Below are 13,358 nucleotides of genomic sequence, written 5' to 3'. Positions count from 1 at the left end.
ATCTATGCCACAGTCATAGTTAAACAACAAAAAGAAACAGTGATAACTCAACTAATCCAATGGAAACTTTTTTTTTCCCACCGGAAAAATCGTAATCTTTCATTATATGGTGAAAAATTACATGTAGTATATGCTATTCTGCATATGCAATTTGAGCCCATATATCTATAATATCTACAAACCATTCCTATAAATGGTTGTGTCAAAATCAAAAAATCATCACACAAGATGATGCTATATCAAATTCAAAAAATCATCACGTAGAATGACGCTGTAATAGTGTTGTATATAAACATATTTACACCTCGCAAGGTGTTGATCATAAATAAAACTAAATTATCTACATCATCATATATGTTCGATAGTTCTTCAAAAATTTAGTGGCCATGCACCTAATGATAGATTTGATCTATATAAGGCCTGTGGTAGTACTGGTACTGTGAGGTACCCCTCTGTTCTTGGATTATCCACTGTCCTCTTGGCAAGTTCATGGCTTCCTTGGATAATCCGTTGGAACTTTGGTTATGCTCCCTGTAGATATGACGAACAAGAAAGGAATTATATTGAGATTTGAGATGCATTACTTCGTCCAGAATATTTAAGAGTGTGTGAGAGTGACATCTAGTATTTTGATTGATCCAATTTATGATAATATTTGAGTCACCATAAATCTGTAAGTCTCTACATTCATGATTTAAATAAAAATGCATAAGATGACGAAGAGTTATGATTTTTGCAATTTTGTTCGTTCCTACACCTAGGCCCATCTTGACTTTGTAATAATGCTGATCTGATAGATATAGAATGAAACCCCCCCCACATCTGTGTTGTTGATTAGCTCCATCGAGAAATTCCCATGGATAGGAGTGGTCTATGGGATCGGGGGCAGCTGGTTTGCAGGAACGAGGAGGAGTATGTTCACGCAATTCGTGATATGATGCTATGATTTTGGAAATAGTGGATTGCCAACAGATCAGGCCATTTTCAAAGGTCAATTTGTTCCTTGCCAGCCAAATTTCCCAGCAAATGATGAGAGGAAGACATGGGAGGTTAGTTCCTGCATGTGCTTGGTTCCAAGCATCCCATGCTACTGTGATGTTGTCACCTTCCCATGTTCCTGTTAACCTAATTTCATCAGCCACGTCATTCCATATTTGTTTTGTGGTATTGCAGGAAAGGAAAAGATGTTCTATTAATTCAGAGTGTTGTTTGCAGAGTATGCACTAGGTGGGACCATACATGGATTTGTGAATAAGCAAGTCCCTTGTAGGAACCTTATTTCAGAGAATGCACCAGAAAAAGAGTCTAGTCCGGGGTGGAGTCTTTAATTTCCAAATGAGCTTCCACCATCTCTGAGTGATTTCTGGTTGTTTGTTTATAATCAGACACAGGTAACCTTCCTTGGGGGAGTAGTAACCAGATTCGACCTTTCTCCACATGAGCTCATCTGGGCCTTCCTTGATGCAGATGTGGGATTCACTCAGTGTGCTTGTGTAATCCTCCCAGTTGTGGTGCCAGATTAGAGGCAAATTTAGCTGCGCTGCCGATTTCCATGCTTGTGTGAAAATGGATGAATTCTCATGGTCTGTAATATGGGCGATTACTTTTATGTTATGTTGATCCAATAATCGAATAAGCTCACGAGGGAGGTAACATCTTCCCACTCCACTGGTCCATGGGTCCATTCCAATGCAAGCCCTAGATCCATCATTGATTCTCCAAGTAAGATGGCTCTGAATGAGGGGGAATGAGCACAATAGAGCTTTCCAAACCGATGAGATGCATGTTCTGTTCCAACTAGGCAGTCGGATCCAATCCATGACTTGTAGGGGCTAGATGTATTTGTGGTATGAGATAGATGTCTAGAGCTTTTTCTTGGTGAGCAATGCCCATTCCATTTTCACAGCGAGAGCATGTGCAAAGGATGATAGATCTTTAATACCCCATCCTCCCCACTTTTTAGGCATGGAAATATTATCCCATGTAATCCATGCAAAAAGTCGTTTATCCTATCCTCCATTCCAAAGGTATTTGCAACAAATTTTCTTGAGACGAGCTAGAATACCTCTAAGTATCTAGGCTAAAGCCATCCAGAATACAGGTGTAGCTTCCAGGATAGATTAATTAAGCACCAGCCTTCCTGCTCTGGATAGAAAGCAATGGCTCCAATGAGAAATCCTCTTCTCAAATTTGGAGATCAGCCAAGTCCAATCCACTACCTTGTGTCCCAAAGGCTTGATCCAGTAACCCAAATATTTGAAGCCTTGCTCCAGAGGTCGAGGGTTATATGGGAATCGATGCAAAGCAAGATTGGACTCTTGTGCAAAAGTATATGCCTAGGAAATAGTAGATTTTGAGTGGTTTTCCATCATACTAGTGGTTCTGTAAAAAATAGCAAGGATCTTTTCGAGAGGGATCAAATCTTGAATACTTCTGTCCAAGAAGAAGAGGACATCATCCACAAATAGGAGACGAGTCAGGTAACAATGATCAATAATCTTTAAACCTGATAATTTGCCATTCTACTTTCCACGATAAATGAGTCTGCTCATGCATTCCATAACAAGCAGAAAGAGGAGAGGTGAGAGTGGGCAACCTTGCCTGAGTCCCCTTTCAACATGGAAAAAGGGAGAGGCAGAGCCATTAATGAGCAGAATATAGATGGGGGTTGTTATGCAAGCCATTATCCAGTTGGTAAATGAGATGGGGAAGTCCAGGTGGATAAGAAGCATTTTGATATAAACCGAGTTCCCTCGATCAAAAGCCTTGGCCAGGTCAATTTTGAGGATGATACCTTTTAGTCCGCAGGCACGAATGGAAAGAATGGCTTCTTAAGCAGTGCCAATAGCTTCATGAATCTAGTAGTCTTCAAGGAAATAAAATTGTTTAGGGAGGATATGCCGAGAAAGGATATGCCTGATACGATTCGCAATGATTTTTGAGATGATCTTGTAAAGGTAATTGCAGAGGGAGATGGGCTGGAAATCATCAAAAGAGGTAGGGAAGTCAGATTTTGGGATGAGGGCAATGAAGGTAGAGTTGATAGCATTATACAATCTACCTGATGATCGGCATTCCTCCACAAGCTATAGAAGATCCAAGGCCAATAAATCATAAAATGCCAAATAGAATTCGATTTTCCACCTGTCAGGTCCCGGGATTTTATCCTTTTTGAACCACTTTAATACCTCCTCAAGTTCTTCTAGAGTGACAGGTGAAATCAATTCATTTTCTTCTTCTCCCCTACAAAATGAGGGAAGAGTCCAACCACTTGTATGATATTTTCTAGATTGGCCTCATGGGGAGATCTAAACAGAGTCTGAAAGTGGGAGGTGCCCAGTCTGGAGAGCTTTCAGAAATTTTCAGCTTGCTCTCCATCAGGAAGGGGAAATTTCCAAATCGTGTTTGTAGTCTTCCTTCCATTGGCAAAATTTTGGTAAAATTTGGTGTTTTCATTTCCTGCCTTTAACCAAATGGTCCTGCTCTTCAGTCTTCGTGATTCTTTCCTCTCCTTGAGTATCATGTCTTTCTGCTTCTCAAGGTCAATCAACTTGGTCTTCTCTGCTGCTGACGTAAAACCAAGATTCTTGTCATCCAAAAATAATTCCAACTCAGCTTCAATGGCCAAAATCTTCTGATCATCCTTAGCCTTCTTCTCCTTAGCCCAGGCCATGGTTAGTTATTTTAGATGAGAAAGGTTGTGGCAGAAACCTTCCTCCGCTATTCTGTGATTTGTTATAGGGTGGGTGACCCAAAAGTCCTTGATTAAAGTTGTATATCCCTCATCTTGGAGCCAGACATGATTGAATTTGAAAGGTGCCTTTAGCTTAGAATCAGGTCCAAGAATCTCTAGGTAAATAGGAGAATGATATGATATTCCCCCTGACCCCACCATTGTCTATATCTAGTCAATCTTTGAAGCAAGAGGATTTTGATCAGGAATCTATTGAGTCTTCTAGCCAGGGCTGCATCCCCTACTCTCTAGTTCCTCCACGTAGGCATATGCTTGCTCATGGGGATGTCAGCAAGATGGTGTTGGTCCAGAATGTCCTTAAAGAAATTACACAACGGGTCAACTTGGATATGTGATCCCAAAGATTCCCCATATCCCATGGAGAAATTAAGATCACCCCCTATGATAACCTGATCCATATATGTTGAGTTTAATCCAAGAAAATACTGCCAGAAATACTCTCTCTGCTAGCATGGGCCATATATAGTGATGATCCTCAAGGTCTCCCCTAGATTAGCCGAGACGAGATCCATACTTATAAAGCCCATTGCTCCCCAGGTGGTAGATACGTTGATAGTCCAATGATTGTATCCGATGTCTAAGCCTCCATCTCTACCTATGGCATCCAGTCCATGGAAGTGCCATCCAGGTCTGATGGTAAATAAGGTTCGCTTAATAGAATCAGCATTGCCCAAAGTCTCTTGTAGCATAATGATATCAGTCGGTTCATTCTCAGTCAACCTTTGCATGGCTAGTTTTTTGGAGGTACTAGCCAGACCTCTGCAATTAAAGGAGAGGCATTTCATGGTGGAACCCCTTCCATGGTAGATTGCTTTCCAGATGCAACCTCGACACTGCCTTTCTGAATGCCCTTTGTCAGGAAATATTTTTGTCCTCAGGAAGATTGTGCAGGGGGTCCAGGGTAGGTTAGCCCCAGCTCAATATGCGCGTCAGGACCCGGTATGTGCCTAGAGCGAAGGTTGTAGGAGTGAGGCAATACCAGGTGGGAAGAGGCCAAAACCCTAGATGAGGATGTGGTCAGTTGGACAATAAGGGAAGAGGGGGCTATGATGGGCGGAGGGATGGAAATCATGCAAGTAATGGCAGGAGCAAGAGGTGCAATAAAATCCAATGGTGAACCAACGGAAAGAGATAATGAATATGAGTGAGAGGATAGGGGAGAGAAGGGAGTAGTACCCATTTTTTTTGCCATCTCTACAGTAGCAGCAGCTCTTGCCCAAGTCAAAGGGGGCGAGGGTGGCTTGTAGGTTTCTTCCACATCCTTTGAGGATTCACCCAAGTTATATAGATTTGGGACTGAGATGTTGATTCGCAATGTCGACACAGGAGCTCGAGTTGCCGACACAGGTGCTTTTTCTTTTTGTGGCGGTGGAGAGCTGAGTGGATCAACTGGTTTCACGAGCAGAGGACATTCCTTGAATATGTACCCTACCTTACGACACCTTCTACAGCAGAATGGAACACCCTAGTAATCCTAGATCTGTATTCTGGTGTAATGCATCCATTTCAAGCTGATCTTCTCTTCCAGACCCTCCCTCATGTCCAAGTGAACCAAGATTCTTGCCAGCACATGGTTTTTTGTCTGAACATAGGTTTTATCATATTCCAAATATGTCCCAAGGGCATTTCCAATCCTAATAAACACTGCTTCAGACTAGAATTGTAGAGGAAGACCTGGTAATCGCGCCTAGATAGGTTCTGCTCCAATTTTCTCCTGTTTCGGATCAAATAGTGGTGACCAACGCTTGAGGAGGACCGGTGCCATCTCTATGTGCCAGTATTTTGCAAGAATCAGATCAGTATAGTCTACCTTTAAAAAATGTAGGGCAAACCAACCCCGAGCCAGGCTCTAAACCTCTGGGAGTTCCTGAAGAATGCCACCCCAGATCTCTTTTACCCAATTTGTGATGTTAGTTGCTGAGTAAGCCCTTCCTCTCACATGCCCAACAAGTACTATGTTGACCTTGTCCACCACCTCGCCCATTGGTATGTCTTCAACAAATGTGACGGTAAGGTCCTTTGCTAATGTATTCACGCACTTGACCTTTCCCTTCCCTATTCTTGGCGCTGATGGGTGTTCCATCAATGGATCTAAGCCTGCATCCTTTAGGGGAATCAACTTGCATCCTTAAGGGGAATCACCGCTTTTGATTTTATGACCGGAGAGTCGAAACAACCCGAAGGGAGGGTATTAGGGTTTGCAGTAACCGGAGGAGGCGAGCTCAGGGGGGGCGTCGGATTATGGAGAGGGAGTGGATTGAATGTAGGTGAGGGAGGCGATATGGTGATGAGAAGATCAAGAGTGCTAGGGAAGAGCGGGGGACAATCGAGTCCCGAGGTTTCCAGAGAGAGAGATCCAAAGTGCAACGACAAGGCTGAGGTTCTTGGAAGCGTGATAATCGACGAAGAACCCAGGTAAGGAGAAGTAGAACAATCAATGTTAGGGTTAGGTCTATGACTGCCAAATACGGTTTGTCCCTCGAACGGATCCTGGGAATAATCAATGGCCTCCTCTTCAATATCCGTCTCTTCCATTAATGGAAACCGCCACCAAAACCACCAGGAAGATAGTTGACCATGTGCACAGTAAACAGATGTTGACAAGTCGAAATGGTAGGGTAACAACTATCGTGCGTGCCTGATTTACTGAGTTTAATATTTGTTCTATCTCTCTGTAGGTGCAGGGATGCGCATGCGCCACCTGCCCGCCTGCGGCCACGTTAGAGCCTAGAACATTCATATCAATTATCAGTCATGAAAAAGAGAATGAAAATAATAAATATTGACACACAGACTGCAACTTTAAAAGAAAAAAAGGATATGAACACCAAATGCAAATGGAAGCACTTACTACTCTTGATTTAGAAGCATCCAATGCAAAAATCCATCGGTTAGTGTTCCAAGCTTCCACAACACTCTATCCTCACTCTGACATACAATAAAATAAAAACTTAGAAATCGAACAAAGAAAAACCCATTAAGTTTTCCAGCTAATTACTTCATATTTAATTCAAATACTTTAAAGTAAGCATCACAGGAATTAACATAAATAAACCACACTACACACTTACCATGTCCTCCCACTTGTGATATATTTCAGTTATATCTTGTTTCTTCCATTCTTTGAGATCAAATAAATTCATCCCATATGCTCAACCACAAGCATTAGGATCAAAGTGCCTGGCTATGTGCGGATTGGAAAAATTAAGGTATTTGTCAAACCAACAAAAGATTTCTCCACAAGTTTCCACTGAACTATTAACCTTTCCATGAAGATCTACTGACCACAAGGGCATCAAATCTTTCTGAACCACAATATCATCATCCCAGAAAATGATCTTGTCCAATTTGGGATAAACTTGTGGAAGATAGAAACGAAGATGATTTAGCATGGATAAAAATTTTGGATTTATATATTTCAAATTGGAGGAGCGTGCTGAGAGTGTAGTCGAGTGATCTACCTTGAAATAATACTCTTTCATAGCTATGGATTCAAGTTGGAAAAGCACAGGGCAATAGGAGGAATTGAGCCATTTAAAATCATCAACATTTTCTACATGTATCACAACTTTCCTTGGGGGATTAAGTAAAAACCACATTTTCGTGGCCCCAAAATTTAACTTGTCTATGACGAGATCAAATACATGTTTATGAGATTCCTGCAAGCACAAGTAAATCATCTACAATGAGATCCAAATATTAAATGTAAAATGCAACAAAACTGTTGGACTTCCAAAATTTAGAGTATTTTAAATTAATAACGCTTCACCTTAGCATTCATGATAGTTGAATTCACAACCACAGATGTAGCTATTACGTTGTCAGAAAATAATGCATAGTGATAAAGATTTGGATCCTCCAACTTGTCCTTTTTAGGAAATTTCACTTTTCAAAGGCAAGCAAGTAATAATCCATGGTCAATCGCATGGACAGACAGTGCAGGCCCTTGGGAACAGTCCTTGCTACGAGCTGACTTAAAAATGTACTTTGCTTTTTGAAGGTCCTTACTTGCTTGTCTGCAAATTGAAGCATGGCTCGCAACTTCTTTGTTACTATCCCACAGTCATAAAATTGTTCTCTGGCCTTGGATAGGACATGACCCATAGCCTTGATCTTCTCCAATGCACTGAAACATTCATATCAATTATTGGCCATGAAAAAGAGAAAGAAAAGCAGAAATATTGACACACGGACTGTAATTTTAAAAGAAACAAAGGATATGAACACCAAATGTAGATGGAAGCACTTACTACTCTTGATTTAGAAGCAACCAATGCGAAAAATATTACCTTTGAGGTAGATCAGAATCTACATTAGCCTCACCCAATATACGCTGACATTCTTTAATACAAAGCATCAATTCATGGTATAAATCAAGATTATTCCTATCCTAGGAAATGCTTGAATAGACAGTAGCCATGATCAGTTGGTCTCGCACCAATCTAACAGTGGATTCAGAATTCTCGTTCTCATTCTCTTGCCTCTAAATGTTGTATTTTCCCAGGACAACAAAATCTACCTCTTGGAAGGTTTAATTGTTGCGTTTCCATGCTCAACTCATTTTTCTTCATCCTATTGAATCATCTATGTTGACCTTTTCTCCCTCCTCTTTTGTCTCAATTGCTGTAAGCATTAAACTACTATAAATTAAAGCATACTATGCTAAAATCTAAGAAATATAAAATTTTGCTATTGGAGAAGTAACATTCAAAAAGGATTTTGGAAAATAATATAACAATTCCCTTTTCCATGAGAACAAAAAGTAGCGATCTAGTGCAACAAAGAATTTTACCCTTTCGAAAACATTTGTTGGACTTTCTTCAAGCTACAAATGGTTTGCATTACAACAACCATTGTCCTGGGAGTTTGACTAGACATTACCTTACAGTAGGCTACCAACATCATAGATCAGTTAACCAGGGAAAATCAAAACATACCATCAAGAGAATTCTCTTTGACGTCTCGATGTTCACTTCCTGTGTCATCCTCTTGAAACCTCATAAGACGTTGTTCGTCATTGGAAGTTTTTTTCTGCACCTCGTCATTCATTTTACCCCCCTTAGGATTTTCCTTGCCTTCTTCATTGAAGATCACAACATCTTGTTTCGAATGTAACTTTTTTGAGCTATCTCCAGAAGTCATTTTCCTCTGCTTGATGTACACTGTTAGAAATAGAGAAGCACCCCTGCTAATGTCAGTTTTCACTTCCTGATTAATACAACCATACTCAACTACATAGATCATCATCATATAGGTTTCCTTACATGTTCAATAGAGAAAATAACCAAAATCTTCACCAATCATACCTTAGAGTTAGTAATATCCCTTTGGTTTACTTCGGAGGGCTTTTCTAATACCCATGAGGAAGATGAATCATTCCGTCAAACAATATTTAAGTTTAGAGTTCCCGAGTCCTCTGTGTTAGCTGTTATGACATTAATCACCTGCCCAGTAAATACAATTTATTTTCAATTCTCTGCTCCATAGGGGAGAAATCAAATTTAAGATATCCGAATGCAGCAGGTTTCTTATACTTTCCTACTTTGGGAAGAGAGAGTCAATGCTCTTTGTTAAACTCTGCTTTCTCCAGTCATCTCCCTGTTCCTGTGAACCCCATAGATAAATAGATAAGAGTGATTTTAAACATATGACAAAGCTCTAGTATCCTCAATAATTCCTCTCTATTTAATCCACTCAAGTCGATTAAATTGAATTTGGTTTGGAGATAGTGTCTCACTCGGAATTCCTTCTCTGAAGTTATAAAGTTCCTAGCATCTAAGCTCATATATATAATATTATTCTTGAGCTCATTGACATGCCTTCGGCCTTGTAATAGGGCTTTGTCTATCTCACAAAGAAGTATAAAGGGCTACAAAAGGTGAAGTATCCTCGGCCCTTGGACATCAATCAAGAGGGTTTGAAAAATAATGTTCATGGTTTTCCATTGGGTAGATGCTTATTGAAGGTAAAGGGTCAACCTTTGTGCTTCTCTAATATTCTATTACCAAAGGAAAGGGGGTTCATGACAAATAAAGATCATTTCAAGGATCTTGAAATATGAAACACAATGTTCTAAAATCTCATTTAAATAGGTATGACTTTTATTGGTGTCTAAGCTAAATGTTGTCATATCAGCTCATTGAGGCAAGCAGGACACACACGTGGGTTTAGCCTAGAGCCATCACTTTTTATATGTTTTTTACATCTTGGTTTTAAAAAACCTTTATATACTCTAATTAGTAATTTCTAGTACCCATGCTCGGTGCATGTTGCACATTATTTTTCATAGCTGCCAAATTTTCATTCCATCAGTTAAAGCTAGGATAGAATCAGTATTAGTCAAAGAAGTCTATTTTATTTGATGTATTCAAAGTAAATTTAATTTACTATGGTTTTTCCTTTCCTTTAATTTAATCTAGTTTCAATAACCATCAAATCTTCCAAAGACAGAAATTTGATAATAGAACTAGAGTCGGATAGAGACTTACCACTGCGAGAAATGGATACAGTTGAAAGTTCTTTCCCAAGGCTTGGTGGGTCTACGGGCTCCATTTATTTTTTCTCCCTCTTCCCCAGATTTATCGACGAACTTAGCTACAACAGCCTCAGAGGGGTTTTTGTTGCCTGTGCTAGGGAAAATGTATGATTCTGAAGGGTATGTCCAACAACTGAAGCTTTTTCATCAGTTACTCGAGTCTAGAATTTCTGGAATAGGTCTATCAACCTCTTTCACTACCTTGGAGGAGAAGGTGACAACCTATAGAGAGAGAGGGGCATTTTTTGGGTGACGGTAGAAAGGAAAAGCCCTGTTTGAACCTTATGTGGGTCTGGGGTTCCATAGCGAAATCAAGGAGCTACAAAAGTTCCAGTTAGGTGTCCCATTCCCTGCACAAAACCACAACAATCCCTTGCCTCTATCAAACTGGAAGGGAAAAATAGGATAATCATAGCAAAAAATTGGTCTCCATTGCTGAAACCTCCTCCAGAATTCAAAAATTCATGGTTTGAACAAAATTGCTGAAACCTTCTCCAGAATTCAAAAATCCAGGGTATGAACAAAATTGCATCGCCCATTGTTCTTCTTCCATTCTTGAAAGCTCCTCGAGGGTGCTCCTTGAGGGTTTGAACAAAAATGGCATTGCCCACCTCGAAATTTTATTTGGTGACTGGTACGCAAGAGACAAAATGTCTTAAATAAAGTTATTAAATTTCCATGGTATGTTTTAACAAGCTCTTATGAAAAAAAAAATATATATCTTCTAATGCCTCTCAATGTCTTCCATGGGGAATTTTGATTATGATTAATTTAATAAATAAAATGAAATCTTAATATGAATTCATGTAGTAGTGATTCAATGGAACGAAATCATTTTTAAGTGCTTTGGAAACTTTTTTTCCACAACGTGTTTAGAAATATTTTTTTTTCTAGATAGTTTCACCTTTTTCAAAGGGGGAAGAGGCGATAGTCTATTGTAGTTGTTATTCAATAAAATGGAATCATTCTTAAATTTTTGGAAACCTTTTTCCATGATGTTTTTAGACATTTACCCTTTTTCTAAAAAGTTTCACCACTTTCAAAGGGGCAAGAGGCGACAGTCTCTTGTTGCTCTTTCACAAAAGGTGTCATTCACTCCTTGTCAAAGGGACTAGAATGACACGCTTCAAAATGTCACATTCTACCATGGTTTGAGTCCATATTTTAAGCCATTGAGGTGGAAGGGTCTCTAAGCTTGTTTAGGTGTACAGTTAAAAATGAACATTTCACTGTAATTCTCATCTTCAAATAAAAGCTCATGGAAGAGCTCAATCTTCTCTTTTTATCAATCTGATAAATAGTTTAAATATGGAAGAGGGTATATCTTGGCTAAAAACATGGGCTATAAAGTTTGGGGCGACATGGAACAACAATAAAAAGGTCTGTTGACAAATGTAGATCCTCCCAATCTCCCCCCAAGAATAGGCCTCGGTGCAAAATGGCTACATGAATCTTCAAAGGAAATTTAGGTTGAATATTGTGCTCGTAAGCTGAAGTTTCATGAACAAGAGGTGGGAAAGGATATTATTGGGACGTTTAAGAATAATATAAATCAAGATATGTAAGCTCAGAAACCCCAAGGAGATACCAAAGATAAACATATGATCTCTAACCCTCGTCCTGAGTCATCCAATGCTACTACATAACAAAAAGCCTATTATTGGTGTTGGTGGATAAAGAAAAAAAGGAGAGGGATACTAATGATAGGGAAAGGCGAGTGAAGATGAGATAGATGAGATCGACATTTCCCCTAGACAACGCCATTTCCCCTATCCCCCAAAGTTTGTTTCCTCTTCTTAATGAAAGGCATATTACATTAAATATATAAATAATTATAAGCCATGCATTTTGACGCCCTCGTACATTCTTTTTGATTAATGAAAAAAATTTCGACTTACAAAAAAAATAACACAGTATAGTCACACACAATGCAATAAGCAAGCCCCCATCGATGTTATGCACTACTTTAAATGGGTTTAATAGCCTTGGATGGCTCTAACAATCATAGTTGAATGTATATGATGTTAACTAATTTAACCAACAAAATATGCCTTCGACAATGGTAACTAGACTCACACTCCATTTACTGCGTTAAACAATCAAGTGAGGCTTTAATAATTGTAACCAAACATACAAGTCATTGAACAGGTTAACGAACCTAACACAACTTTAATAGTGATAACCAAAATGTACATGTTACTAATCAATTGACCATTGTGTCATGCCTCTAACATGTGCAATTGAACATAAATGTTGTTGATGGGGTTGAACTATCTAACATATCTCCCACAATTGTAGTCAAACATGCATGTTGATTTGGTTAATCTCCTAGATAATGTTAATCAAAAATACATATTAATATCCAACCTAAAATGTCACTAATCATGACAATGGAATGTGCATGTCAATGGCTAAGCTAATTGACCTTATATGTTGTTCATTGAGATGATTAACACATAGCTCACTAAGCTGACCAAGTTGAAAAACCATTGGTTTTGTCATTGAACTAACATGCCTTTAATAAACACAACTAAATGTACATGATGTTACACCAGTAAACTGTCATGACATGCCTTTAACAGTTGTAACAAAGTGTGCAAGTTTCGGATTTGGAAAACCAAACTAATATATCTACGATAATCATAATTGACCATACATGTTTGTTTTCATCAACCCTTCAATTTTTCCCTTGCTTCTATAAAAAATTAAGCATTCCATGCAACTCTCAGAGTAACTTTGATACATATACAAATTAAGTTTGTATTTACATGTTTGATTTGTGTTAAAGTGTTTCCTCTTTAAAGGTCACAGTATTTGATCCAATGGAAATTAAGGTATGTACACATCCATAGATTAAATAGTTAAAGCATTGAATGGAGGGCATCCCTTGTCTCACAAACAAGGGGGTCTCATATCTCAACTTGGCAGCTACCTGCATTATAACTTAATATTCAATAATATTCTTATTTTTTCAATTAATATGAATGCTTCTAATATTTGATATATTGTTAAGGAGATTACCCCTTGAATAATTAGTGAAGTATGTAATATTGGATGAGAGAGTTGTAA

The sequence above is a fragment of the Pinus tabuliformis genome, chromosome 1_1 (genome assembly GCF_031772625.1).
Source record: "Pinus tabuliformis cultivar Carrire ecotype Pingquan chromosome 1_1, CPIR1, whole genome shotgun sequence".
NCBI lineage: Eukaryota > Viridiplantae > Streptophyta > Pinopsida > Pinales > Pinaceae > Pinus > Pinus tabuliformis.
The sequence above is the reverse complement of the archived record's forward strand: the minus strand, read 5'-3'. Positions refer to the sequence as shown.